Source organism: Amblyomma mixtum, chromosome 4 (genome assembly GCF_055824585.1).
Source record: "Amblyomma mixtum isolate Tamu chromosome 4, ASM5582458v1, whole genome shotgun sequence".
NCBI classification, from domain to species: Eukaryota; Metazoa; Arthropoda; class Arachnida; order Ixodida; family Ixodidae; genus Amblyomma; species Amblyomma mixtum.
The window spans coordinates 92,429,287-92,447,700 of NC_143015.1; the positions used below are offsets into that span (position 1 = coordinate 92,429,287).

The following is an 18,414-nucleotide window of genomic DNA, read 5'->3' on the forward strand; positions in this document are numbered from 1 at the left end:
ACTCGCTGCTCACGGCGCAAGTCTCAGCTTCCAGACTTGACAAAAACATGGCGCACGCACCTGCCGTGTGTGTACTGCTCCTGTTTTGGAGTACCTCCGTGTATTTTGTGTGTTCTTGTCGTATTGATCCGAAAGATGGTGAGTAAACATGGATAGTTGCTTTACACGTAACGTACGCTGTCGCTAAAGTGTCATGTGCGAAGCGTTTTGCATGAGAATCCAGTTAAGTGATAAGAGATTCCTTTAGTTCAATACTAATTGCAGTGTGACGTTAAAGCGGGGATATTACATCTTCGCGGCCTGTATGTGAAACGTATCCTTTCCAGCCGCACCTGTGAGTTCGACGTCATGTTCAGTATTTTCAATGGATCTCCTGTATTTCGTGCATTCTCTTTTTATTTATTTTCCTATGCTGTTGCACTAGAGCAGAAAATGTTGTTTCTACTTGTTTTCTCCTTATCTGCAATATGAGAGCATATCATTGATGACGAAAAATGTTACTGTTTATAGTGCGAAAAATACTACTTCTACGGCTGTTTCTGGCACGACCGAAAAATTCAAAATGTAGTTTTAGCAGCACTGCACCGGATGTGTAAATAAATCCGGGCATGGAGATTAGGAACTCTTTGTATGTTGAAAGACTTCTAACTGAAGATTAGATTGGTTTTGTTTTGTTTGGTTTTGTGGGGTTTAACGTCCCAAAGCGACTAAGGCTATGAGAGACGCCGTAGTGGAGGGCTCCGGAAATTTCGACCACCTGGGGTTCTTTAACGTGCACTGACATCGCACAGTACACGGGTCTCTAGAATTTCTCCTCCAATGAAATTCTAGCCGCCGCGGCCGGGATCGAACCCGCGTCTTTTGGGTCAGCAGCCGAGCACCATAGCCACTGAGCCACCGCGGCGGCGAAGATTAGATTGATAAATACTATGGGGATTCCCTGAACTCAGCTTTCGTAGGGTAGATATAAGGTCATCGCGTACAGTCTTGCATTGGAGTAGCGAGTTAGTTACCCTGAAACGATTCAAATTTTGTTCTTAATGACAAAAGTAATTTTAATGCACTGAAGCGAAAGCGTCACTACGGGACGTCGTGCCTGGGTCGCCGGGTGCCTAGTTTTGACCTTCAGCTGAGTTAGAGGTCAAACCAGGAAAAAGAGAAAAAGAAATTGAATCAATAAGCATGAACAAGGTGAGCTCACGGGCTAGTTGGTCATTCATAATAATTTCAACAGCGCATGCTACACAAGGACACAAGACGAGGAAACACGCACACGAGCGCTGAACTGCAACTTTATTTGAGAAAGGCGCCAACCTCTACATATATACCCTCAAGGAACCGCCCACTAGGGTAAAAACTAGAATCACTGCACGTGTCAAGCCACAAGCAAGAAAAAATATTCGAGAGTTAAGCATACAGTAGACAGGTGACCAAGACCGGAAAAAAGAAGAAAGATTACAAGAAGCAGCGAGAAGAAATTATTTCACTTGCCCTTTTTTTCCTGCGTAACAAACAGTGGGCAGAAATCGTTTTTAAAAGTGGTAAAAGCACAAATCGCGGTAACGAAACATGATGATGACCGAGGCGAAGCATCTGAAGTGCATGAGAGCCAACGACTAACACGGCTAAATGAAAAATGGTGGCAAATGAGATGTAAAAGTGCGAACACGAAGAATAAAAGAGATAAAACAGAGGTACAAAAGGGAGAGTAAAAGCAGAACTAAAAACGAAGGAAGAACTACCGGAAAAAACCAGGTCAAAATCACATAAAACCAGACAGGAACGCTATCTGTTTGTTTGAAAGTGAAACCGTTTCACTTTAAAACCGTTAGCCATTAACTGCCACAGGGTGGGCGCGCTGCCTATCCAATGTCCGGAACGCACTGAATGTTACAGACGTCATGCCGCGTATAGTTGTAATAAGGGAGTAATTACTCATTGGAATCCACCCGAGCGCAGCCATACGGCTACAAAGGAAAGCTATACAGCTTTCTCAGAAACTTCGTAGTTAAAGAAAAATTCGTCCTGGTCCGGGGTTCGAACCCGGGACCACCGCTTCACCGGAGCAGTCGCTCTACCAATTGAGCTAACCGGGACTTTTTTTTTCTTTATTGATTGAGCTAACCGGGACGTCAAGCTTATGGTAGGGCGAGAGCGAATTGATCAATAACTCGAAGTGGGAACTGTGTTGGTCAAATGTTTTAGGGGAATCCCCCAAGGTGGAGTAGATTTGTAATAAGGGAGTAATTACTCATTGACATCCACCCGACCGCTGCCATACGGCTACAAAGGAAAGCTATACAGCTTTCTCAGAAACTTCGTAGTTAAAGAAAAAATTCGTCCTGTTCCGCGGTTCGAACCCGGGACCACTGCTTCACCGGAGCAGTCGCTCTACCATATAGTTACGCCATATAGTTACCATATAGTTACCATACTATATGGTTACCTATATGGTTAACTATATGGTTACCATATATATATATATATATATATATATATATATATATATATATATATATATATGGTAACCATATAGTTACCATATAGTTACCATATAGTTACGATATATAGTTACCATATATAGCTACCGTATAGTTACCATATATAGTTACGCCATGGCTTTCGCTCTCTAACCTGGTTCAAGGGTAGTTGAACCACACCTATTTTTTTTTTATGAATGGTGTGCAGTGAAATACTCCCAGAGGAATCTAGAGCTCTGAAGGGGCACACGTGGAATAGAAACGAAAATGACCCAGGTCTGGCATCGGCCTCCTGACGCAAAACCATGCTTTGCTGAGTTATTCTATTTCGCTCTGTGCTGTTCTTTCAGTGCCGCATTTCAATGCTACTGTACTTATGCCACGGTTTTTTAAAGCTTGCACTCAAGCATATTAAGTCTTTCTGACTGACTTGGGATATTTCTGACTGTTATTGCAGACGTTAGTCGCTCTGAACTTTGACAATGGGGATTAACTTTCCGTTCATAATAAGGAAAGCCGCTTGAATACATCTTAAGGAGTCGCACTGCCCAGGCTGCGCGAACGACAGGCGAGCTTAAGAGTTTTGCAGATTCATAAGATAAAATTACATTTTTTTTGTGCTTGTAGCGACAAACTACAAAGACCTGAAAGCGGAGAACACGGCACGAAAACTAATGCGTAGAAGTACAGTGAAATTAAAATATGTCGAACGCTTAGTCCAATAATGGGCTGAGTTTGTCGTCTATACATTCAAGTACCTAAAGTACTTTTCGGGCATTAGCTCTACGGAAGCGGTAAGAACAAACAACTATCAGTACATATGCCATCTCATAAATCGCTCCCAAAATATTTGTATTCTTCAATCGCAGATAATCCTAGTAGCTTAAGCTTTAATTGAATATTAATTTCACGCACTTCTTACTTAATGGTGCTTGAGGCACACAGATAATTTCCTGTGGCAACCTGCGCCACTAAGCTATTGCCGATAGGAAAAAAAAAATCTACGCAATGGCACCATAGGCATGTACAGTCCATTGCTGAACGAGCTGGTGATGAATCATCTTCGGTGAAAAAAAAGCACGAAAGGCGCGCATAGGGGCCAAGAAAAAATGCCCTAACAGCTCGTGTCTTGAGTATTCCCAAGAGTGGGTGTGCTGCACTTTTCGCCATAAGACAACAATAAAATTGGCTTTAGCACACTCTAGTACGAGTAATTGATAGTCAAGTTGTTATTCCCAATGACCACGAAAAACTGTCACAATACTGTCAGCGTGGGAAGGAGGCCTACTCTCCACAAAGGGATATCAGTTGATGGCGTGAACACTACTGTTAATGGTCAGCATGGGAGGCCTTTTGACCACACAACTCAATCAGCGGATGGTCAGTGCTCATGTTTGTCATTTCATTGCCCTCTTATCTATTTATTTTGTTTCCTTCGTTGAGACCTAACGAAATGTTTGCCATGAACGAGATAACATATTCAAGAAGGGTTTTCTGGCGGGCAAGTTGGTGCTTGTCGTTCATGATTAAACTGCGCGAAAAAAACACGGACAGATACAGAAAACACGCACACACATAGAGCGCAGAACTTCAAACTTTTATTCGAAAAACGCTTCGAGCATTACCTTTTATACGCTCCAAACAACCACCACATGGCCCAGCCGTGATCAAAACAGATAGGTATTGACAGTTACGTGTAATGATGCGCGGACCCGCCTGATCGCCAATCTAAACAACACCAGTGTGTGCAAGCTTACGCCCCGTTGATACCTTGAAAAAGGATAAAAGCAGACGGGAAGAAAAAGATCCTGAAAGTGAAGATAATACCAATACCACGAATGAGGGCATCAACAAAACGCTGTAGTACTAGCGAAACTTGCTCAGCAAAATGGGGCGCGGAACCAACAGTAATAACACTAAACGATAAAGGAGTAAAGCCACTAAAAAACGTAAGCAGAAAAGAACTAAGAACTAAGAAAAAAATAACGAGGCTAAAACTGTGAAACTGAGAGTGAAAGAATGATACAACAATAAACAAAGTTAAAGGCGACGCGAGCAATGAAAAGGCAAAAACCAGGCTAAAATCTTTGAAGGATGGAAAAAACAATTAATAAGAGTACCAATTAACAATTAACCAGGCTAAAATCTATGAAGGATGGAAAAAACAATTAACAAGAGTACAGGTGCGTGGTTAAAATGGACGGTTTAAAGTGTTCCTTTCTAAAAACGAGATTTCTTTATCAGAAAGCATAATGGACAGTGTACTCACATAATTCTTCGAATTCTTTGCCATTAGGAAGGTCTCAATTATCTCCCTTTCCGTTTTGGTTCTAGCCGTAGCGAGGAACTCTGTGCTTTCGAGAAACGGTTGAAAATTAGTTTTTTCGCACTTCCTGCAACGTAAAGGGAAATTTTCTCCTGAGTTGGTAGAAAGATTGCGAACATGTTCAGCCGCCCTCTCATTAAAACATCGCCCAGTTTGACCGATGTACATCTTTTCACAGAATGAAGAATACGAACCGCCAAACGAACGAAGACCGAAAACCAGTGTCTGTTATGCCTTACCTGCACCGAGTGTCTCACAATATAAAGAAAGTTGCAGAAAGACACGGCGTCCAACTCGTGTTTGCGGTGCCGTGTAAGCTCGCTGAACTGTGTGCAATCGTGAACCGAGATGACAGACAGCAAAGATGCACCTCAAATCACAGCCTTGAGTACATTGAATGTGCCAGAGAAGTTACTTATCAGGTGCCATTATCCTCTGGAAAGATGTACATCGGTCAAACTGGGCGATGCTTTAATGAGAGGGCGGCTGAACATGTTCGCAATCTTTCTACCAACTCAGGAGAAAATTTTGCTTTACATTGTAAGAAGTGCGAAAAAACTAATTGTCACCCGTTTCTCGAAAGCACACAGTTCCTCGCTACGACTGAACCAAAACGGAAAGGGAGATGACTGATCGAGGCCTTCCTAATCGCAAAGAATTCGAAGAATTGTGTGAGCACACCGCCCATTATGCTTTCTGATAAAGAAATCTCGTTTTTAGAAAAGGAACACTTTAAACCGTCTATTTTAACCCCGCACCTGTACTCTTATTAGTTTTTTCTATCGTTCATAGATTACAGTCTGGTTAACTGTTAATTGGTACTCTCGTTTATTGTTTTTTCCATCCTTCAAAGATTTTAGCCTGGTTTCTGCCTTTTCATTGCTCGCGTCGCCTTTGTCTTTGTTTATTATTGTCTCATTCTTTCACTCTCAGTTTCACAGTTTTAGCCTCGTTATTTTTTTCTTAGTTCTTAGTTCTTTTCAGCTGACGTTTTTTAGTGGCTTTGCACCCTAATTGTTTACTGTTATTACTGTTGGTTCCGCGCCCCATTTTGCTGAGCAAGTTTCGCTAGTAATACAGCGTTTTGTTGATGCCCTCATTCGTGGTATTGGTATTATCTTCACTTTCAAGATCTTTTTCTTCCCGTCTGCTTTTATCCTTTTATCAAGGTATCAACGGGGCGTAAGCTTGCACACACTGGTGTTGTTTAGATTGGCGATCAGGCGGGTCCGCGCATCATTACACGTAACTGTCAATACTTATCTGTTCTGATCACGGCTGGGCCATGTGGTGGTTGTTTAGAGCGTATAAAAGGTAATGCTCGAAGCGCTTTTCGAATAAAAGTTAGTTCTGTGCTCTATGTGTGTAGGCGTTTTCTGTCCCTGTCGGTGTTTTTTTCGCAGAGCTTAATCATGAAGATAACATAGGTTGAACGAAATAAATTGCGAACAATGAACATCTGGCATTGTTTATAGCAAGGCGTCTTTCGCTGGCTTGAACTCAGCGTGCGGATTACTCACCTGTGCATTCCCGTTTTACGTTTCTCCGTTCAGAACTATATTTGTTGCTTTTATTTATTCGGCTGCCTTTCGCGATTTCGTGCCTGATAGCATGGTTACAGTCCAATTAAAATATGTCGAACACTTTGTCCAATAATGGGCTGACTTCGTTGTCCATTCATCCAGATACCTAAAGTGCTTTCCGGCAATTAGTGCTATGGAAGCGCTAAGAACAAACAACATTCAGTACATACGCCATCTCATATACCGCTCTCAAAATATTTGCATTATTCAAGCACTGATAACCCTAGTAGCTTAATAATCCTCACAAATAGAAATGGCGGCCACAAAGGTGTCGCTGTACATGGAATATCGGCGGCTGTACAGGCTGCGTGCATGCGGCGTGTAGGAGTGACGCAGGAAAATTTGCTATCTCTTTCTAAAGTACGAAGACAGTACATAATAACGTGTTGAGATTTTGGTTAACAAATGTAAGTACTCTTAAACTTTGTATGTTTGCGTTAAAATGATTCAACCTTCATCTTAGAGTTGGTGATAAATCGGGGTAAAACCGCTGCGTTCATATCAAATAACCACCATTGCTGGCAATGCTTCACGTTCATTAGATTTCCTGCGCAGGCAACTTACAAAGCACCACTGCAAATGTGCGTAAACAAGCATATTTAACTTTTGTTAGATCTCAGCTTGAGTATGCGTCGCCCATTTGGTCTCCTCACCAGAAGTACCTAATTGACATGCTAGAAGCAATCCAAAATAGGGCTAGTCGATTTATTTCACGAAGTTATAGTTTTAAATCAAGTATTACCCAAATAAAGCTGGAACTTTCTCTCCTTCAATTAAGAACTCGTCGAGACATAGCCCTTTTATCTCTTTTTCACAAATTAATCCATGCCACTCGGTCACCGTTATCGCACCTGCAACGACCCTCTTATTCATCAACCAGATCGCACAATAACCTCAAGTACACACGCATTTATGGCAGTACTCACGCATTTAACTTTTCTCCGCTCCCACGTGCTATATGTCTGTGGAACGATCTTCCAAACTGCATTGCATCGCAGCGCAACCATGGCACGTTTCATAATCATCTGGTCAAACTTTATATCGATAACACCTAGCACGTTTTCTTCTTTCCCGAGTCATGCTTTTTTTTTGTCACACCCTGTATATCAGCCCATTTGCCTTCCTGTGTATTTGCTCATGTTCTGTTTTTCCAGTTGCTATTATGTCTTAATTCCATTCTAATTTTTTTATTTTTTATTCAATGTTTTTCTGCATGTATTTTGTACAGTCGTGATAATTTGTAATCAGCTTTTAGAACGTAACAGTGTTTGTTTCTATGCATTTTTGGTTTTTTCTAGCTACTGTTGTACATATTTATTGCTCCCCCTTACACAATGCCTCCCTGGAGGCCTGTAAGGTATCTGTAAATAAATAAATAAATGCATTAGCTTCACTCCAAGGAAGCACCTAGTAATATATCTCGCACTGCCTGTGGCGAAACATCGATTATATGACCCCAGTACCTGCCCCTCACGTTGCCGCACGCAGTGGACGTTATAATAGAGCGGCGCTACAGGTACCGCCTGCTATGCCACCTGGCGTTTCTTTTAGCACATCGTAGAGCTTTACCTTCCACAGGAAGCCGTAATGTTGGAGAAAGACATATAGGCTATAGGTTTTCCACCACTGGCTGAGAATTCAGTAAGCTTTTAATCTTTTTAGCATCCAATAGCTGCAAAATATGTACAAAGCGTATACCATGCAGTATCACTAAGCTGTATTGTGATCTGCTTTCAACGTGTGCATGTGCTCTATTTAAAACCATTTAGTTTTAGAGCAAAGAAAGGAGATTTGAGGCTGATAAATGTAAAGAAGATAAGAAAAGCTTAATTTGTGACATACATATTGCTTCAAACACTTTTACATTTTTATTTCAGCTCTCTTCGTCCAAACATCCCTTGGACGGTACGTAAATTACGTCGTCAAGAACTGCATCCCGATATACATGAAACTGAAGCCTTTTCCCTCACAAACTACAATTTATCAGGTAATGTAGCGCAGTTGATATAATAATGGGGAATGATAATGGAGGCAGGTTTTATGCGATTGGATTAGAAGACTCATCACGGAAAACTCACAGCGTGGCTAGTAATCAAAACACGGCGTCGTTAGCTGCAAATTTGGTTCATTCATAGGGCCTGTAATGACGTCACAGGATCACGTGACGTGGCCGACCGCTGATTGGTCGACGGGATGTGTCACGTTGTGAGACGATGTGGCAGGGCCAAATTATCAGGTGCGCTGGGGAAACGCGATGCAGCTAGTAGTTAAATTCGCTAAATTCGCTAAATGACGTCACGTGGCTAAGTACGCAGATGCGCTGGTTACGCGACATAGCCGAGCGCGGTGGTGGGCTTACCAGTTACAGATAAGTGGACCTTGTCACCTGCGCTTAGCTGTGTGCAAACGCGTCTAGACATCTCCGAGTATCTCGTTCGAATGGAGTCACAATTAACACCGCATGCGCACACTGTAGTGAACAATCTTCACAAATAAGCAAACAAGGGAAGGGGATGAGGGGCTCGTTATTTATAACGAGCCCCTCATCCCCTTCCCTTGTTTGCTTAATTGCTTAGCGAGGGCCTCGATTCTGGCAGCCTTGACGCCTTAGGAAGCATAAGAGGGTTCTCACGCAGCTTCCACCCTCTCCGTTCGATGACGTTCTACGTCACACCTGCGGTAACTCAGGACGTTCTACGTCCGCCGCTTATGAACGTGGGTGGCGCTGATGAACACTCTCAAGGATAGGTTACTTGTAAACATAAATGCCCCCGAAAGCAGAAGAATTGACAGCCGTCGCCGTAGCTCAGAGGTAGAGCACCGGACGCGTAATTCGGAGGTCGTGGGTTCGGATCCCACCGGCGGCAGGTGGTTGTTTTTTCTTCTGCTTTTCTAATCAGTCACCTTTAAAACGATAACATATTCAGTAATATTCTAAATTGATCAACACCACAAAATAAATAACTTAAAAAAAAATCCCCTGTGCCCCTTGGTTTCTGTGGCTGTTGGCTTCTGTCAATCTTCACAAATGGAAATGATGCCCACAGAAGAGTCGCTGTACGTGAAATATCGGCGGCTGTAGAGGCTGTGTGCATGCGGCGTGTAGGAGCAAAGAAATAGGAGGAACAGGTCGGGCGGGCTAAACAGTTAAACGCTATCGCATTCTAACAAATAATACAACAATGTGTCCACAAACATTCTTCTTACTGGGAACTGCAGTGTAATTCATCTCTTGTCTGTACTTCCATACGATATACTAAACAACAGGACATCAGTATCAAATTGACCCACTCTCTGTTGAGAGAATTCTTGTTTTGCAAAACGAGGAAAAAGTGGGATAATGATTTGCGAGTTTGCGCGGGCACAATATTGCAGAGCTTCCTAATAATCGCGTACCGCTCCCGTGTCAGTACTAAGCCATAATAGCTTTATGCATATTTAAGGGATGTAGGCGGTCCGGGCCAAAGACCAGAAGGTAGCGGCAAGGTAGCGATCCAGACAGCCTTAGCGAGACGTTCAGTTAGTAAAAAAAAAAGCGGTGCAGCATACAGATCTCGCGCATTGGTCACAACCGTCTTTGTCCTCTTCGGCGGTTGTCTGCACTGTTCCCGCGCTGGCCTGTTATATTAGAATCACCCTCCGGCGAAGGAGCTGCGATCCTGGCTATTCAAGGCGAGCACACAACCTGCGGGTCCTAGTAAGGCTTTTGGCGGTCGGCGTGGACAATTTCACGCCCGCCACGACTCCGATCCGATGAGGACACGAGCGGCTCGACGAGGTAGTTGACCGGCGAAGTTTGCTCAATCACGCGGTAGGGACCGTTATAGCGGGATAGAAGTTTTGTGCAGAGGCCCGGGGTGGAGGAAGGAACCCAAAGCCAGACAAACGAGTCTGGAGGGTAGAAGGACGCCGGAGTGAAGCTACAGCGGCTGCGCTGCTGTTTGCTGTTTTTCTGTGATCAATTCACGGGAAAACTGGCGGCACTCTTCGGCTTGCAAAGCAGCCTGGGAAAGTGGCATTGACTCGGAATCGTCAGGGCCATAAAGGAGGATGGTGTGCATGATGCACGTAGGATCCCGACCGTAGTGAAGGAAAAAGGGCGAGCACCCAGTGTGGTAGCTTGCACGGCGGAATTACATGTGTTTGTAACAAAGGGAAGGATTTTGTCCCAATTAGAGTGGTGGCAGCTCACGTACTTACGGGTATGTCTGTGAGAATGCGATTGAAACGCTCAGCTAAGCCGCTGGTTTAGCGATGGTAAGCTGAGGTAGTGAGATGAATATTTTGACATTCCTTGTGCACTGCCTCGACGGGGCCGAGGTCACCAAGAAGTTCTTTGGGGGCGCCATGTCGAAGGATGACGTGATGAAGGATCAAAGGTAATAAGGGAGTAATTACTCATTGGCATCCACCCAAGCGCAGCCATACGGCTACAAAGGAAAGCTGTACAGCTTTCCCAGAAACTTCGTAGTTAAAGAAAAATTCGTCCTGGTCCGGGGTTCGAACCCGGAACCACCGCCACACCGGAGCAGTCGCTCTACCAATTGAGCTAACCGGGACGGCAAGCTTATGGTAGGGCGAGAGCGAATTGATCAGTAACTCGAAGTGGGAAGAGTGTTGGAGAGTATGGCTGCGCTTGGGTGGATGCCAATGAGTAATTACTCCCTTATTACAAATCTACTCCACCTTGGGGGATTCCCCTAAACATTTGACCAAGGATCAAAGGTGCAACATCACTCGCGGAGGCGGACGCCAACGGCGCAGTTTCCGCATGACGGTTGGAATTATCGATGGCGACGATGAAATAATGATGGCCGTCAGGGGTCGGTTGAAGAGGACCGTAAAGATCGACCCCAACGCGGTCGAATGTGCGGGCAGGGCAGGAGGTGGCTTTCGCCGTTGGTAGACAGGGCAAGAGGGGACATTTTGCTCCACAAAGCGGTACATGCTTCGCCAGTAGTACCGCAGACACAAGCGTGCATGTGTTTTCGACACACCGGCATGAGAACGCTGAGGGTCAGCGTGGAAACCGGTGCAGACGTCATAGCGCGGGTGGCGGGGGAATAACCAGGAGCTACTTGCGCTCCTCGGACGGATAATTATGGCGGTAGAGCATAGCATTCAGAAAGGCGAAGTGACGAGCTGGGCGTTGGAGAGCCCGAGAAGCAGAAAGGATGGAGGGTGACCGCAGAGCGATAAGGGAAGCAGTCCAAAGGTCTTTTCGTTGTTCAGACGGCAATCCCGAGAGGTCAAGGGACGATCAATCGTAAGAGGCGGGGGATCGTGGAGCACTCGGAATAAGTGAACGGGAAAGGGCATAAGCATCGGAATGTTTGTGGCCGAAGCGGTAAGCGAGATGAATAGCGTACTCCTGCAGGCGGGAGGCCCAACAAGCAAGGCGTCCAGACGGCTCCTTCGGAGAAGATAGCCAACAGTCGGCATGATGATCCGTCACGAAGTAAAACAGGCGGCCAAAGATGTAAGGCCGAAATTTTCCAGTCGCCCCGATGGTGGCCAAGCATTCTTTTTCGGTCACCGAATAATTAGATTCAGCTTTTGTCAGGGTGCGACTCGCGTAAGCCACCACGTATTCGCCAGAAGCCGGCTTCCTCTGCGCTAGCAGTGCGCCAAGACCCACTCCGCTGGCGTCAGTGTGGATTTCATTCGGAGCAGCAGGGACAAAATGTCGTAAAAATCGGGGATGAGGCGATTAGGAGCCGTAGGGTGGTAAAGGCGTCATCGCAAGCTGGTGTCCAAGTCGAGACATTGTCGAGAGATTGTCGGTGGTAGCGAGGAGGCGTGTTAACGGGGCGATTATAAGAGCAAATTCTCGAATAAGGCATCGAGATACGAGCATAAACCAGTGAAGCTTCGCAGTTCTTTGAGTTGTTTTCAGGATCGGGAAGAGCATCAGCCTTGGTTTGGTTGGTTTTAGTTTTATGGGGTTTAACGTCCCAAAGCGACTAAGGCTATGAGAGACGCCGTAGTGGAGGGCTCCGGAAATTTCGACCACCTGGGGTTCTTTAACGTGCACTGACATCGCACAGTACACGGGCCTCGAATTTCTCCTCCAAAGAAATTCAGCCGCCGCAGCCGGGATCGAACCCGCGTCTTTCGGGCCAGCAGCCGAGCACCATAGCCACTGAGCCACCGCGGCGGCTTCATCAGCCTTGAAGACTACATGGTCCAAATTATGGTGCGTCTTAGCGGGGAAGCAGCATTTCCTTAAATTTAGCTGAAAGCCAGCAGCAGTCAGACAAGTAAGGACTCGTTCTAGGCGACGGAGATGGGTAGGAAAGTCCGGGGAGAACAGGGGAATATTATCAAGGTAGCAAAGGCGGGAGTGCCACTTGAGTCCGTTCAGAACAGCGTCCATCATTCACTCGAATATCGCAGGCGCGTTGCATAACTCAAACGGCATCACGTTGAATTCATATAATCCATCTGAAGTGACAAAGGCTGTTTTCACGTGGTGAGGTTCCGCCATCGGGATCTGCTAGTAGTCAGATCACAAGTCCAAGGATGAGAAGAACTCGGCTTCCTTTAGGCAGGCCTAAGAGTTATCGATACGGGGAAGCAGGTAGACGTAGTCAAGGGTTCGACGAAAGTTTGTCTGGTCAGGTATGAGTAGAATTAAAAGTATAACAGTCACTGACGGGTTGACGTCTTTGCTGGTAATCCTGTTAAGCCTTCGGTAGTCGACGCGAAGGCGGATAGAGCCACCATCTTTCTTCTCAACGAGGACAACAGGGGAGGCCCACGGGCTGTGAGAAGCCTGTATTACACCACGCTCAAGCATGTTGGCGACGTGGGTGTGTTGATCACTTGGCGCTCCGCGGGCGATACACGATATGGGTGCTGGCGTAATGAGGCATGGGTACCGGTGTCAATATGGTGGATGACGGTGGATGTGCGGCCCAAGGTCGTCTGCGGGAAGTCAAACGACACATGAAAACGGTGAAGCAGGGTGATGACCTCATCACGCTGGGCAGGTGAAAGGTTGTCGTCGATGGCGTTGAAAACAGCGTACGGTAGTCAGGGGCAGGCTTCTGATGACTAGGGCTGTAGGCGTCAACGTGAAGCGGATGTGTCTTCAGGAACCGGAAGTAGATGCGATAAGTACAGAACATAATAAAAAGATGGAACGTGCTCTCCACTGCAAATAGTAGAGTTCGTGGTAGCTACAGGTGCAGCTTCCGTTCCTGTTCGCTATGTGGACAGCATCTACATCTACGTGTTCCCAATCCCAAGGAAGAGTCGCAGGCGTGGTGCTGCATGTCTGGGGGTTTCGCAGGCGGCGCCATAAAAGTGCCTGTGCAATATGAGACGTTGGTGCGCGTTAAAAAATTCGAGGCGCACTTCAGCCCCGCCCCAAAGGAATTACGCGATAGCTTTGACGGGTTATTGCAGATGTATGCGCAATTGGTCTTTTCCACTGGTTTGAGAATCGCCTCGCATGCCGGAGGTGTGAGTTTAGATCACCAGAGCCGCCGGGCACACCCTCGAGAAACAAATGGTACAAGCTTTCCCCTTGCCTGGCGCTCGGCTTAATTAGGATGAGTTGCTCGACAAATAGGTGTTAGACACCACCTTGATAAGAATGGAAAAGATTTGGCGCCATGGCACTGCTTAGCAATAGATACCCTTGAACCATAAAAATTTATCATCAGCTTTTACTCTAGGGCAGTGTGCTATCCTTCCTCGGTATAACACATATATTTTTGAGATTGGCAGTCAGGGGTCGTTGGTACGTTTGCAGCAAGCGCTGGTACATTTGCAGAACTTGGTTGTGCGTTTCAACGCGAAAGCGTTAAGCCTCTCATTATGCAGAAAATTCAGGGTTGTCGGCATCGGCGGTGTGAGCCTAAAATTCCCAGAGAAGCAACCCCTGCAGGCATGCCAGCTAGGGAACATGATCTGTGGCGTCATAAAAACCTGCCCGGATTGTGAGCAGAGAGACCACCGTCACAGGTGATGGTTAAACTAATGATTCGTCGTGAGACGTTACTGGGGACGAGCAACCGATCGCGCACAAACCCGATTGCCCGAAAAATCATGAGTGCAAAATCGTGAAGTGTCAAAAAAATGTCGTGTATTCTATTCCTCTCACTTGTAATAGGTTTTATATTGGCCAGACAGGACAGTGCTTAAATGATAGGCTTAGGCAGCACCGCAACAATGTTGATAATAAAGAGTCCCGTAACCTCAACATGCACTGCCGTGAGTGCGAGTGCACCCCACAGTTTAAATTTTGCAGAGTTGTGGGTAGGAACAGAGATAAGCTGTGCCGTGAAATAATCGAGGCTTCGAACATCAAGATGTATGGTGACACATGTGTAAGCGCTCCATCAGTGTGTTTATCTCAAAAAGAACTTCGCTTCCTGAATTGCACATCTTAGCTTGTGTTGGCGTGCAGAATCCGAGTGCATGAATGAGCTCTTTGCTTTGTTTTCTATTTTGGTGCCTAAATGTATTTATACGTGCAGCGTGCAAATAAATATCAGTTGTTAGTTCAGCGCTGTGTCGTCCGTTTCTTTCTCTGCTCTCTTCTTTGGCTTTCGGCCTTGCGCTGCTTCAATCAAACAAAAACCACACTGGTGCCAGCACCTGCCATCGCATGTCAGTGGAGCATCGCTTATCCGCCGCACCGTTGGCCCAGGCATGGTCACAGGACGTTAGGCAATCTGTGAATGTAAAAACTAAGGTGACAAATTTCGCATATATGAGCATTAACCAGTTAACTTTATTGCGCCCTACGCTTATGGCGGAGCTTAGGTTCCCCGTCCAAATATTTTTCACACACCCGCTTTTACTAACCGTACGTAAATCTTCTTATGTTTTTGCCCATTCACATGACACACATTCTTCTCTGTGGGTTTATATATGCGGTGGTGTGTCTTCTGAGCTGCTAAACGGCTTTTATTTATGGGCAATGGCTTTTCCGTTTTTTTTTTCAGTTCGCGAAAAGCGGATGCGAAGCAATAGATATATGCGACCAGCTGATTCATGACGAAAAGTATGAGGTGAGCTTTATTATCCTGCATCTCGTGCATTTGGTCTGGTCACACTGCGCATACAGCACTCTTGCCTCCATAATACCAGTGATAAGGCAATGACGCTTTTTGTAACGCGTGCTGAAAAAGAGATGATTTCATCAGTACCTGTTATAAGAACGTAAAATGAAAAAAAAAGTGTTAGAACGGTAGATTATACCATGGGATATTTATATTTTGTTCACTTAGAAACTTGCGGACAAGTTCGTTAGTGGCTCTCATTGACAAAAAACAGATGAGTTTATCTTGAAATAAGTGGCTACTGGATTTACCTGAACAGAAACTACGCAACATAAACAGGAGGCACTCATCAAACAAGGAGCAGAGGTCTCAAAGCGCACAGAGGATAAAATATTACAAATCAGCAGAGCTCGATCATTACAAAATTTTAACTAGAGCGAGAAAAATTGTTTTTCGCTTGATTGTTTTTCACTCGTATTGTTTCTCTTTTTAGATATTCTGACTGCTTCATTACCGTGGAACACAGCGAAATAATCTAAATCAATGTTGCACGCCATTTGCTTTTTCAGGCCTCAGGGAAACGGCATTAAATAGAGGCGTATTTACAAATAATAAAATACATAAAATACAATGAATGCCACAAAACAAAATAGGGTTCATCTTTCTGCTACAGAGTGTTAGCTAGTGCTATTCAAAAAGGGTCGTTATCACTGACGTCGTCAATTCCTGTGGGGAGGTGGTTCCATCCCGGCAAAGCAGGAGGTAAAAAAGGCGGCAATGTAGATATGATGTCGCATATTTTAATTCCAACTTTATTTCGATAGAAATGAAATTCTAGAGGCCCGTGCACTCATCGGTGTCAGTGCACGTTAAAGGACCCCAGGTGGCCGAAATTTCCGGAGACCTTCAGTACGGCGTCCCTCGTAGATTGAGTCACTTTAGGACGTTAAACACCTATAAACCATAAACCAAACCAATTCGAACTATGTGAGGATGATCAATTCAGCGTGACGCGTGTCAGGGAGAAATATCAGTAAATTGTGTAGCGTTCGATGATGGCACAGTTTATGGCTCACACGAGTTATCTTGCTGCAGGATGCGAAGAGTGGCAAAGAACGGTTAGCTTTCGTACTTGTTACTCTCGTACTGCGGTTCAAATTGGACAAGATAAAAGGAGCAGCGTTATTACAAACTAGCTCGAGTGAGTAATTAGCTTTTCATGGTAGGCATGGCGTAGCGTTCTGGGCGTCCGCTTCGGCTGCGGGAAGTGGTTGGTTCGAATCCCACCGCCGGACACCCACCGGTAAAAATGGGTGCAAGCCACCCCCGGCCCGGCGCCCGGCGTCCTCAGGGGTGTGCGGCTGGAAGAGGCTCCGCAAACCCCAATGCGCCCTTTCGGGGGCAAACCCAGTTTCGGGCACTCAGCCTGCAAAGGTGGCTCGTGTTTCACTGCAAAGTCAAGAGTTGAACTCAAAGGTCGTACGCTCTAACCAGCGTGTCTCAAGACGTACAGGTTCAACACTACTGTAAGCGATCCTTCGTTCCAAAGAGAAAACTTCTGAGTATCACAGCTGACCAGACAGTCCGATTTTTACGGCTGTCTGGCTTTGCGGCATGATGCAGTTGAGTGTTCCAGTTGTGAACGTATTAGTGTTTTTGAATGTATAAATTTCAAGTAAGATGGGTCTTTAGAGAAGTTAAGGTATACATAGCCCAACACGCCGTTAGAGCTATTAGCACTGTTAGTAGTGTACTCAATACGGCGCCTCCAAGTTAGGTAGGCAGAAATGATGACACCGAAATATTCGTACAGAGTAACCACTTCTAAGGGGACATTACTCGAGTAGTTCACAGGTGGAGAGTTAGGGCTTATTGATACTCGCATAATTTTACATGTATTAGTATTGAGTTCCATAAGCCATTCTTAACAAAAAACAAATGTTAAAGTGATCCCGTTGAATGTTAGGAAAACAACGCAGTCTCCAAACAGGTGAATGTTAGGGACACAATGAAAGGGAGATTTTTGATGTAACTAAGAAATCAAAGAGGTTCGTGCACTGACCCTTGAGGTACACACGAGCAAACTGCGTTTAAAGATGAGTTATTCCTGTTACCAGAAACCTACTGTGATCTGTTAAGAATAAAGTATGCAATGAATTTCAAGACATTGGAGACAATATTAAGTTCGGTCTGTCTAAATAATAATAAATGATGGCATACCCTCGTGAACCCTTGGGCGTAATCAAGGAAAACGCAGTCAGCTTCGGTTGCGCGAACTAAAATATCCTGAAGTTCGCTAATGAAGTTAGCCAGTTGACTGACGCGTGAAGAAGACTTTCCAGAGCCATGTTTTGCGGAAGTAGGCAATGAATTAGAATCGATAAAGTTAACAAGGCTTGTGAAAATTACATTATTTTAGTTTGCACCAAGTGGTGGTAATTATGGTTTATAAGTCCTTCAATCTCGCCTCGATTCACTAACATATGGTGCTCGACTTGTCTCATGCAACTTAATATTTCGAAAAAGAAAAATGACGTCTTTTTCTCACCGAACGTCTCGTATTCAAACAGCATACTCCCTAGTGAACACTACAGTCGGGTTAGGAAGCACGTGTAAGCATCCCAGACTTAACCTCAATTCAGACCTGACATGTAGTCGCCATATCCAGCTTATGCTGACATCAGCTAATCGGTTACCAGGTTCCCTTAAACTCTAACTGGAAGCATCTCTCTGTTTAGAGACTCCGACTCTGTGTCCAGACTTTTTACAGATTTACGAACCAAAGTTTGACCAGGCAGTATGCAATTAAGAAAATAACCGCCATTTTATCGAGAAGCAGGTTTTACACTATGGCTGGCACAAAAAAATTACCAAACCAAAAGCAGGCGGATTTAATGGTTCACAATGGGAGCAGTTATTATTTCTGGCTGGTTTTTGGAGCTTTTCGTCGTGCAATTAAAACCACAGTATATGAATTGATTCGCAGGATCTTCACCACTATTAGCATTAAA

General features: G+C 45.0%; 1 long non-coding RNA gene across 1 annotated transcript; it reads left to right on the forward strand.

Moving 5' to 3' along the window:
* Positions 1 to 35: 35 nt before the first annotated feature.
* LOC149347434 (uncharacterized) lies at positions 36 to 15,412 on the forward strand. The gene is made up of 3 exons (XR_016292134.1): positions 36 to 138; positions 8,267 to 8,376; positions 15,347 to 15,412. It is a non-coding gene; the product is annotated as an uncharacterized LOC149347434 (long non-coding RNA).
* Positions 15,413 to 18,414: the final 3,002 nt, after the last annotated feature.